The sequence below is a fragment of the Bufo gargarizans genome, chromosome 10, assembly GCF_014858855.1.
Source record: "Bufo gargarizans isolate SCDJY-AF-19 chromosome 10, ASM1485885v1, whole genome shotgun sequence".
Taxonomy (NCBI): domain Eukaryota; kingdom Metazoa; phylum Chordata; class Amphibia; order Anura; family Bufonidae; genus Bufo; species Bufo gargarizans.
The window spans coordinates 46,001,731-46,011,743 of NC_058089.1; positions in this window are offsets into that span (position 1 = coordinate 46,001,731).

Here is a 10,013-nt window from a genome sequence, read left to right on the forward strand (position 1 = left end):
CAGACTCCCCAGTCAGACATCCAGACCCCCAGTCAGACCTCCAGACCCCCCATTAGACCACTCCAGAAACCCCATAGACCACTCCAGACCCCCATTAGTCCTTTCCAGACCTCCCAATAGAACTCTATATCAGACCTCAAATCAGACTGTAAAATAATAAAGTAACTTACCTCTCCTGCCACCACTCTCCCTGTCCTGGCTGTCTTCTTTTCTCAGGGCCCAAGCTGCAGTCACCTGACCCCTGAATGTCACTGATATTTCGGATGCGCTAACGTTATACTGGAGATGTAGCGCAGGTAATGTAGCTGCCACCAGCAGCGAAAAAATTACACTGAATGTCACTGATATTTAGGATGGGCAAACGTTATACAGGAGATTGCAAGCATACAAACCAGATTCCATACAAATTGCATACAAACTGCGAACTGCTCATACCAGATCATAAGCAATTGCATACTTAAAACTGCAAACCAAGTTGAGCAAGTAGAAATATTAGTTAGATCTCAGATATACCTCTCAGAGAGATCATAAAGTGCTTAAATAACTTAAAGTGAGAGTACAGATACTCAAGAGGGAAATATATCCACCATTTTATGTTGAATGACAAGATTGAACAGTTGAACCACCATCTTAATCATACTGCCATTTTGTGATATCTTTTCAACATGTGTTATGTACATGGACTATATGCTGCGGAGGCGGCAGTGTTATATGAAGAAAAGTTGACGTTAGTAAAAAAAGTTATTTCAAGCATTTGGTGTGCTCTTTAAACCTACTGTTTCCATAGAACGGTGCTAGAAGAATTACAGAGTAATAAACAGTCTGGTTGGACTAAAAAGTCAGAGATACCAAAATTCTTCTAATGCCACAGCGCAAAAGGCACTTCATAGTGCTGCGCCTGCCACATATATGCCATTTAATATGCAGAAGGCGAGCACTAAGGGACGGGTAAGTGGCCATGCTGCTGATGGTGCATGCAGAGGCCGTGGCCCTGTGTGCGGTGAAACTGTGCCTGCTGCAAGAGCACAAGAAACACACTCATCCACGATACCTAGCTTCATGTCCTAGTTTGCAGGGAGGTGCAGGATACCACTCTTGAAGTCACACCAGTGCGACCAAGTGGTCAGTTGGATTGCAGCAGATAATGCTTCCAGTCAGTTAAGCACCATCCTGTCTTCCACAAAGTCTAGTCTCAGTAGCCAAGAGTTTGGTCATCAGAATCCTCACCCTGATTCTCCTTTCTCCCACCATGGAGAATCTTGGCAAAAAAGTGATCCCACACTCGGATATTCCGACAAGCTCTTTTCATCGCCATTCCTTGATTTGGGCCTCTCGCCAAGCCCGCTTGAAGAGGGACATGAGGAGATCTTGTGTCCTGATTCCCAAACTCTTGAGCATCCACAGTCAGAAAAAGATGACGGTGGGGGAACGGCAATTAGTGTTTCACGAGGTGGATGATGATGATGATGAGACACAGTTTCCAATAAGTCAACCACAATTAGTGTCTCAAGAGGTTCATGATGAGGATGGGACACAGTTGTAAATAATTGAGGTTCTTGTTAGGTCAACAAGTCAGGAGAATGACCAGAGTGAGGAAGTGGAAGAGGAGGTGGTGGACGATGAAATCACTGACCCAACCTGGGAAGGTGGAAAGCTGAGCGAGGACAGCAGTACAGAGGGGGAGGGATCCTCAGCACCACTACAGGCTGGAAGAGGCAGTGGGATGGCAAAAGGGAGAAGGTGTGCCACACCAAACAGGCCCGCAACTGTTCCCCGGAGCACGCCCTTGCAGCAATCTCCCTTGCCAAGGGGTAGGTGTTCCGCAGTCTGGCGCTTTTTTGAGGAATGTGCCTCATGACGATAAAATAATTGTCATTTGAAAACTGTGCTGTACCAAAATGAGCCAGGGTGTAAACACTAGCAACCTCACCACCACCAGCATGATCTGCCACATGGCATCAAAGCACCCTAATAGGTGGGCCGAACGCCCTCGGTCCACAATCAGTGTCTGCGGGTCACACCACACCAATCCCTTGTCCAAGACGCAGGCCCGGATGCCTCCTGCCCTGCACCTTGACCTTCGCAAGCACCATCAGCTAGCACATCCATGTCCATACCCCAGGTCTTGGAACGAAAGCGCAAATACCCAGCCACCCACACACAGGCCATAGCACTAAATGCGCACCTTTCCAAATTGCTGGACCTGGAAATGTTGCCATTTAGGCTTGTGGACACAGGCTCTCCGCAGCCTGATGACCAACGCAGTTATTGGGAAGGTCCACTTACCGACTGACACATGGACAAGTGCTTGTGGCCAGGGATGCTACATTTCCCTGATGGCACACTGGGTGAACATTGTGGAGGCCGGGAGCGAGTCGTACCATCGGATGGCACAGGTGCTACTGACGCTAAGGATTGCGGGCCCTACTTCCATCAGGATTTCCGCCACCACCTACATTAGTGGCTGCAACCCCCCCTTCTCCTCCTCCACCTCCTCCTCCACTTCCACCTCTGAATTGTCATCTTGCAGCACCAGTCAGCCATCAGTCAGTAGCTGGAAGCAGTGCAGCACTGCAGTGGGGAAGCGGCAACAGGCCGTGCTGAAACTTATTTGCTTAGGTGACAAACAACACACAGCAGAGCTGTGGCAGGGTATAAGGGACCAGATTGAGCTGTGGTTCTCGCCACTCAACCTACAACCAGGCATGGTTGTATCTGATAATGGCTGTAACTTGGTGGTGGCTTTGGAGCTCTGCAAACTCACACATATACCATGCATAGCCCACATCTTCAACTTAATGGTTCAGCGGTTTCTCAAAACCTACCCCAATTTTCCTGAGCTACTGGTGAAGGTGCACTGCATGTGTGCCCATTTCCGAACGTCATTCACAGCTGCCGCCGGTCTGGCAACGCTGCAGCAGCGTTTGCAATTGCCAGCTCACCGACTGTTGTGCGACGTGAGCATGCGCTGGAACTCCACGTTACACATGTTGGCCAGGCTTTGTAAGCAGCAGAGGGCTGTAGTGGAATACCAGCTGCAACATGGTCATCACCTTTCCAGTCAGCTTCCACTCTTCACAAGCGACGAGTGGGAATGAATGTCTGACCTATGTGAGCTTTTACACAACTTTGAGGAATCAACACAGATGGTGAGCGGCAATGCCGCTATTATCAGCGTAACCATCCCACTTCTGTGTCTACTGAAACGCTCGCTGCTCACAATGAAGGACCGTGCTTTGCATGTGGAATAGGTGGAAATGGGGGAAGACAGTACACATGGTGATAGCCAGACCACCCTCATTTCGTCTTCTCAGCGTGAATTGGATGATGATGAGGAGGAGCAGGAGATGGTTTCCTCTGCTACAGAGGGTAGTACCCATAGCAGGTTTATTACATCTGTTCATCATGGATGGGCAGAAGAGGATGAGGAGATTGAGAGTCATCCTCCTGATGAGGACAGCGAAGTCTTGTCTGTTGGGACTCTGGCACACATGGCTGACTTTAAGTTATGCTGCCTTTCCCGTGACCCTCGCGTTGTACGCATTTTGGCCAACACCTCTGCTACAAAAAGAACTTCTCATCTCTCATTCCTGTGGTGGAGAGGACAGCAAAATGGTGCAATACCAGAAGGTCATTGTGGAAAAATTCCTCAAAATATTTCCAGCTGACAATGCTGGCGGCAGAGAACATAGTTCCTTGGAGGGGAGAGAAGGGGAACACACAGCAATTCCAACAGAGGCAGAGCAACACTCTCCAAGGCCTGGGACAGTTTCATAACTCCCCGCCAGCAGCTTCACCCTGATGTGCGGCCTACTGTCACAAGGAGGGAAACATTTTGGAAGATGGTGAAGGAGTACATAGCATACTGTGTCTGCATCCTCAATGATCCCTCTGTGACTTACAACTATTTGGTGTCCAAGCTGGACATGTGGCATGAAGTGGAGGTGCTGGCCTGCCCTGCCACCAGCGTTTTGTCAGAGCGGGTATTTAGTGCTGCTGGGGTCATAATAACTGATAAGCGCATCCGCCTATCAACTGAAAATGCTGACCAGTTGAGTCTTATCAAAATGAACAAGGCATGGATTGTCCCTGACTTCTCTACCCCACCAGAGGAAAGCGGCTGAACATAAAGGCACTTTAAATGTGGCTTTTATGGTGTATTAAATACACTATATTCCCATGCACCCCTTCCACCACAAGAAAGGGTATATGGTTCAATCTTCCTTTTCTCGTCCTCCTCCTCCTCCATCATATCAACATGCTTATTAGGCGGCCCTCGCTCCTAATGTTTTAGAGGGTCAGCTCAGCAGCAGGCTCTCAACAATAATTTTTTAGATGGTCAGCTCAGCAGCAGGCCCTCGCCCATAATTTTTTCCATGGTCAGATCAGCAGCAGGCACTCGCCCCTAATCTTATAGAGAGTCGGTTCACTAGCAGACCCTCAACCATCTTTTTGTTAATGGTAAGCTCAGCAGCAGACCCTCACCCCTAATGTTTTAGATGGTCAGCTCAGCAGCAGGCCCTCACCCCTAATGTTTTAGATGGTCAGCTGAGCAGCAGGCCCTCGCCCATAATGTTTTAGATGGTCAGCTCAGCAGCAGACCCTCACCCCTAAAGTTTTAGAGGGTCACCAGCAGGCCCTTGCTTCTAATGTTTTGAGGATCACCAGCAGGCCATCAATTATAATTTTTAAAGGGTGTTATATGATGCCCTCCTTTATGTGTAATAAAGGGTGTATTTGAGTGCCGATTCCTTGTAATTTTTGGCAGCCTTTTCACTTAATGCATAGGCTTTATGAGTGTAGGAGTCCCACTACCTGAACAATTGTACCATAATGTGAATGACACTCTCCTTTATGTGATATACAGGTTGTATCAGAGTGCCTCTTCCTTGTAATTTTTAGCAGCACTTGCACTTTATATATAAGTAAATATACAGGAATGTTTCCTAACCACTGACAGGTGGAGCGTCCTTAAAAATGATTTTTGGGATTTTGGTCAAATGCTTAGGGCAAGAACCTCAAAGGTAGTATTTTCAGAAATACTACTGGTACCACGAGCCACAGAAGAAAGGCAGCGAGAGATTAGGGAGGTTAACAAGTGGCTCAAGAACTGGTGTAGGAAGGAGGGGTTTGGGTTCCTGGAGAACTGGGCCAACTTCTCTGTTGGCTACATGCTCTATCGTAGGGATGGGCTGCACCTCAATGGGGAAGGGGCAGCTGTGTTGAAAGAGAAGAAGGCTAGAAGGTTAAAGGAGTGTTTAAACTAGGGACTGGGGGAGGGTAATTACGTTATAGGATGGGAAGATAGTGTAGATAGAGGGCAAGGTAATGGGGGTGTTCTGCACAGCGCTGCACACCCTCTCCTCTAGCTAATTCTCGTCATTTCCGATGCAGCCGCGTCACCCGAAGTGACGAGGGTATAGCATTCTGATAAGGTATAGTATTCTGACAGAACAGGGGCAAGGTAATGGGACTAGGGGAGAAATGGAAGGAGGGACTAGACCAGCATAAAAGGAAAAGTGTAGGGTATAAAATATACATAAACCTCTTAAATGTATGTATACTAATGCCAGAAGCCTGACTAATAAAACTGGGGAACTGGAATTAGTGATATGTGAGGAGGACTATGACATAGTGGGAATAACAGAGACATGGATGGATGATAGCTTTGACTGGGCGCTTAATGTACAAGGTTACAGTCTGTTTAGAATAGATCGCCAAAACCGCAGAGGTGGAGGGGTCTGCCTTTATGTAAAGTCCTGTCTAAAAGCCACAGTCCGAGAAGATATAAATGAGGGACATAAACATGTGGAGTCACTGTGGGTAGAAATAAATGGAGGCAAAAACTATAATAAATTACTAATAGTAGTTTGTTATAAACCACCTAATATACCACAGAAAATCTGCTACTAGGCGAGATAGACGAGGCGGCAAATCATAATGAGGTCATTGTTATGGGGGACTTCAACTACCCAGATATAGACTGGGAAACTAAAACTTGTATATCTCATAAAGGAAACAGGTTCTTGGCAATAACCAAAGACAATTACCTTTCCCAAATGGTTCAGGACCCGACTAGAGCCAAACTGGACTTAGTATTAACCAATAGACCTGACAGAACAACAGATGTGCAGGTCGGGAGACACCTGGGAAATAGTGACCATAAAGTAATAACCTTCCAATTATCATTCAAAAGTGTTTCTTCAGGGAAGAACAAAAATACCAAACTTCAAAAAAGCTAAATTTAGCCAATTAAGAGAGGCCATAGGCCTAACTAACTGGGACAAAGTCCTCAAAAATAAAAAATACAGCCACAAAATGGGATATTTTTAAAAGCATCCTAAAATCTAATTGTGAGAGGTACCTATCTTATGGCAATAAAAGGTTAAGGAACAAGAAAAAAAAACTATGTGGATAAATATAAGTGTAAAGAAAGCAATAAATGACAAAAATAAAGTATTTAAATCACTAAAACAGGAGGGTAGCGAGGAAGCACTGAAAAACTAAAAGGTAAAAAATATGTAAATAAAGAATATGTAAAAAACAAAATAAAAGCAGCAAAACTAGAGACAGAGAGATTAATTGACAAAGAGAGCAAAACTAACCCTAAAATGTTTTTCAATTGTATAAATGTTAAAAAGTATAAATCTGAAGGTTTCGGCCCTCTACAGAGTAATGAGGGGGAAGTCGCAGAGAGCGATCAGGAGAAAGCAAAGCTATTAAATATTTTTTTCTCCACTGTATTCACTGAAGAAAATAAACTCAGATGAAATGCAGAATGTAAAAGTTAATTCCCCATTAAGTGAGCCCTGTCTGACCCAGGAAGAAGTACAGCAGCGTCTTAAAAAGATTAAAATAGACAAATCGCCAGGACCGGATGGAATACACCGCTATATCCTAAGAGAAGTAAGAAATGTCATAGCCAGACCATTATTTATGATATTTAAGGACTCTAAACGGATAGAGAGTGTTCCATAGGATTGGCGCATAGCAAATGTAGTGCCAATATTCAAAAAGGGTCCAAAAACAGAGCCCAGAAACAATAGGTCGGTAAGTTTAACATCTGTCGTGGGTAAACAGTTTGAAGGTTTTCTAAGAGATGCTATCTTGGAGTACCCCAATGAAAATAAGCAAATGCCATATCAGCATGGATTTAAGAGGTATCGGTCATGTCAAACTAATTTAATCAGTTTCTATGAGGAGGTAAGTTCTAGACTTGACAGCGGCGAATCAATGGATGTCATATATCTGGACTTCTCCAAAGCATTTGACATTGTACCGCATAAAAGGTTAGTATATAAAATGAGAATGCTTGGACTGGGAGAAAATGTCTGCATGTGGGTAAGTAACTGGCTCAGTGACAGAAAACAGAGGGTAGTTATTAACGGTACACACTCATATATGGTCACTGTCAGTAGTGGAGTACCTCAGGGGTTAGTATTGGGCCCTATTCTCTTCAATATATTTATTAATGATCTTGTAGAAGTCTTTTAGAGTAAAATGTAAATTTTTGCAGCTGACACTAAACTGTGTAAAGTAATTGACACAGAAGAGGACATTTAACTGCTACAGATGTATCTGGATAGATTGGAGGCTTGGGCGGATAAGTGGCAGATGAAGTTTAACACTGACAAATGTAAGGGTATGCACATGGGAAGGAATAATGCAAGTCACCCGTACATACTAAATTGTAAAACACTGGGTAACACTAACATGGAAAAGGACCTAGGAATTTTAATGAACAGCAAACTACGCTGAAAAGCCCTTGTCAGGTAGCTGCTGCCAAGGCCAATAAGATAATGGGTTGCATCAAAAGGGGCATAGATGCCCGTGATGAGAATATAGTCCTGCCACTTTTCAAATCACTAGTCAGACCACACATGGAGTACTGTGTACAGTTCTGGGCTCCTGTGAACAAGGCAGACATAGCAGAGCTGGAGAGGGTTCAGAGGAGGGCAACTAAAGTAATAACAGGAATGGGGGAACTACAGTACCTTGAAAGATTGTCAAAATTAGGGTTATTCACTGAGGGGAGATCTAATAACTATGTATAAATATATCAGGGTTCAGTACAAAGATCTCTCCCATCATCTATTTATCCCCAGGACTGTGACTGTGATGATGTCACAGGTTAAGGGGAAGGGAAAACACAAAATACACACCACAACGAATAGACAACAATCTAGACCCCAAAAGCTAAGGAGGAGGGATGGTGACCTCCCAGCAATCTCTAGGCCTTTTCCTAACTCCTGCATGTATGAGTGGATCCTGATGGTGGAAATACTCATACATTGGATACCTAAAGCCCTTCTAAAACTGACAAGCCCTGGGATAGGTAGCAGGAGATGAGATAGCTGGTTCCTTCCAGACTGAAGGAACCTGCATCTCTATAAAGGCCTAGAAACCACACACTCCAGATAATAAGAAACAGCGAAGGCAACAAGTACTCAGCTTAGAGATGTATGGAGATCCAAGACAAATCAGCACTAGCAACTCCAAGCAGAAACTATCAACCGCATGGTCAGCAGTGTGAGGCGGATCTAAATAGAGCCTCATCACTGATAACAAGCGGCACCTGAGGAGAGGTGGGATCCTGCCAAACAACAACATACATAGAGGAAAACAGAGAGACCTGTCAGATAGCCTCACGTGCAACAAGTCTATCCGATCTTCTCACCTCTCTCACAGGACGGACCATGACAGTACCCCCCCCCCCCTTCTACGGGTGGCCTCCGGACACCCAGGACCGACTTTATCTGGATGCACCCTGTGAAAGGTCCTCACAAGGCAACTGGCATTCACGTCGGATTCTTTCCCCTGGACCGTAACCCTTCCAGTGCACGATGTACTGAAGAGATACACGAAGAATAAGTGAGTTCACTATCCTGGCAATCTGAAACTCAAGATTACCATCCACCATGACAGGAGGTGGTGGCAGGGAGGACGGTTCAGCAGGTTCCACATATCTTTTCAGCAATGACTTGTGAAACACAATATGAATCTTCAAAGCCTGCGGAAGCTCAAGACAAAAAGCAACCGGATTAATAATGGCAGAGATCTTGTATGGCCCAATAAACCTTGTCCCCAGTCCCAAACTTCCAAGAGAGTACCTTCAACTTAATGTTTCTTGTGGACAGCCACACAGAATCACACACTCTCAGGTCCGGACCACTCACACGTCTCTTGTCAGCTATATGTTTATACTTTTTGCCCATTTTATTTAAATTGTTTTGAATCTTCCGCCAAATAGATGGCAACGAAGAGGAGAATCTTTCCTCTTTAGGTATACTAGACGTCTCCGTACCAAAAAATGTGCCAAACTGTGGATGGAACCCATATGCACCAAAAAACTGCAATTTATCAGTGCACTCCTGTCTACGGATATTTAAGGCAAAATCGGCCAACGACAAAAATAAAGACCACTCCTCTTGATTCTCAGAGACAAAACATCTCAAATAAGTCTCCGGATTCTGGTTAGTGCACTCAGTCTGCCCGTTCGACTGAGGATGAAAGGCCGAAGAGAAGGACAATGGACCCCCAGATGAGTACAGAACGCCTTCCAGAATCTGAAAACAAATTGAGTCCCTCTATCAGACACCACATCAGAGGGAATGCCGTGTAGTTTCACGATAGTATCGTAATGTTCCTTAAACACCTTGTTTCGTAGTTCAGAAGGGACAAGCAACTTCCCTGGAGGACAGGAATCTAGTGTCTCTCCCTGGGCCTCCAACACCTCTGCCTCAAGTTCAGGATAAAGGGCAGATACAACCCCTCCATCAGCCAAAATCACCCTCCCCCACGGGAAAGCTACGCGACAAGGCATCCGCCTTGACGTTCTTTATCCCAGGACGATAAGTGGCAATGAAATTTAATCTAGTAAACAATCTGGCCTGCCTTGGGTTCAGATGTTTAGCTGACTGCAGGTAGGCCAGATTTTTGTGATCAGTAATTACCGTAACAGGATGAATCGCTCCTTCCAACCAATGACGCCACTCTTTAAAAGCCAATTTAAT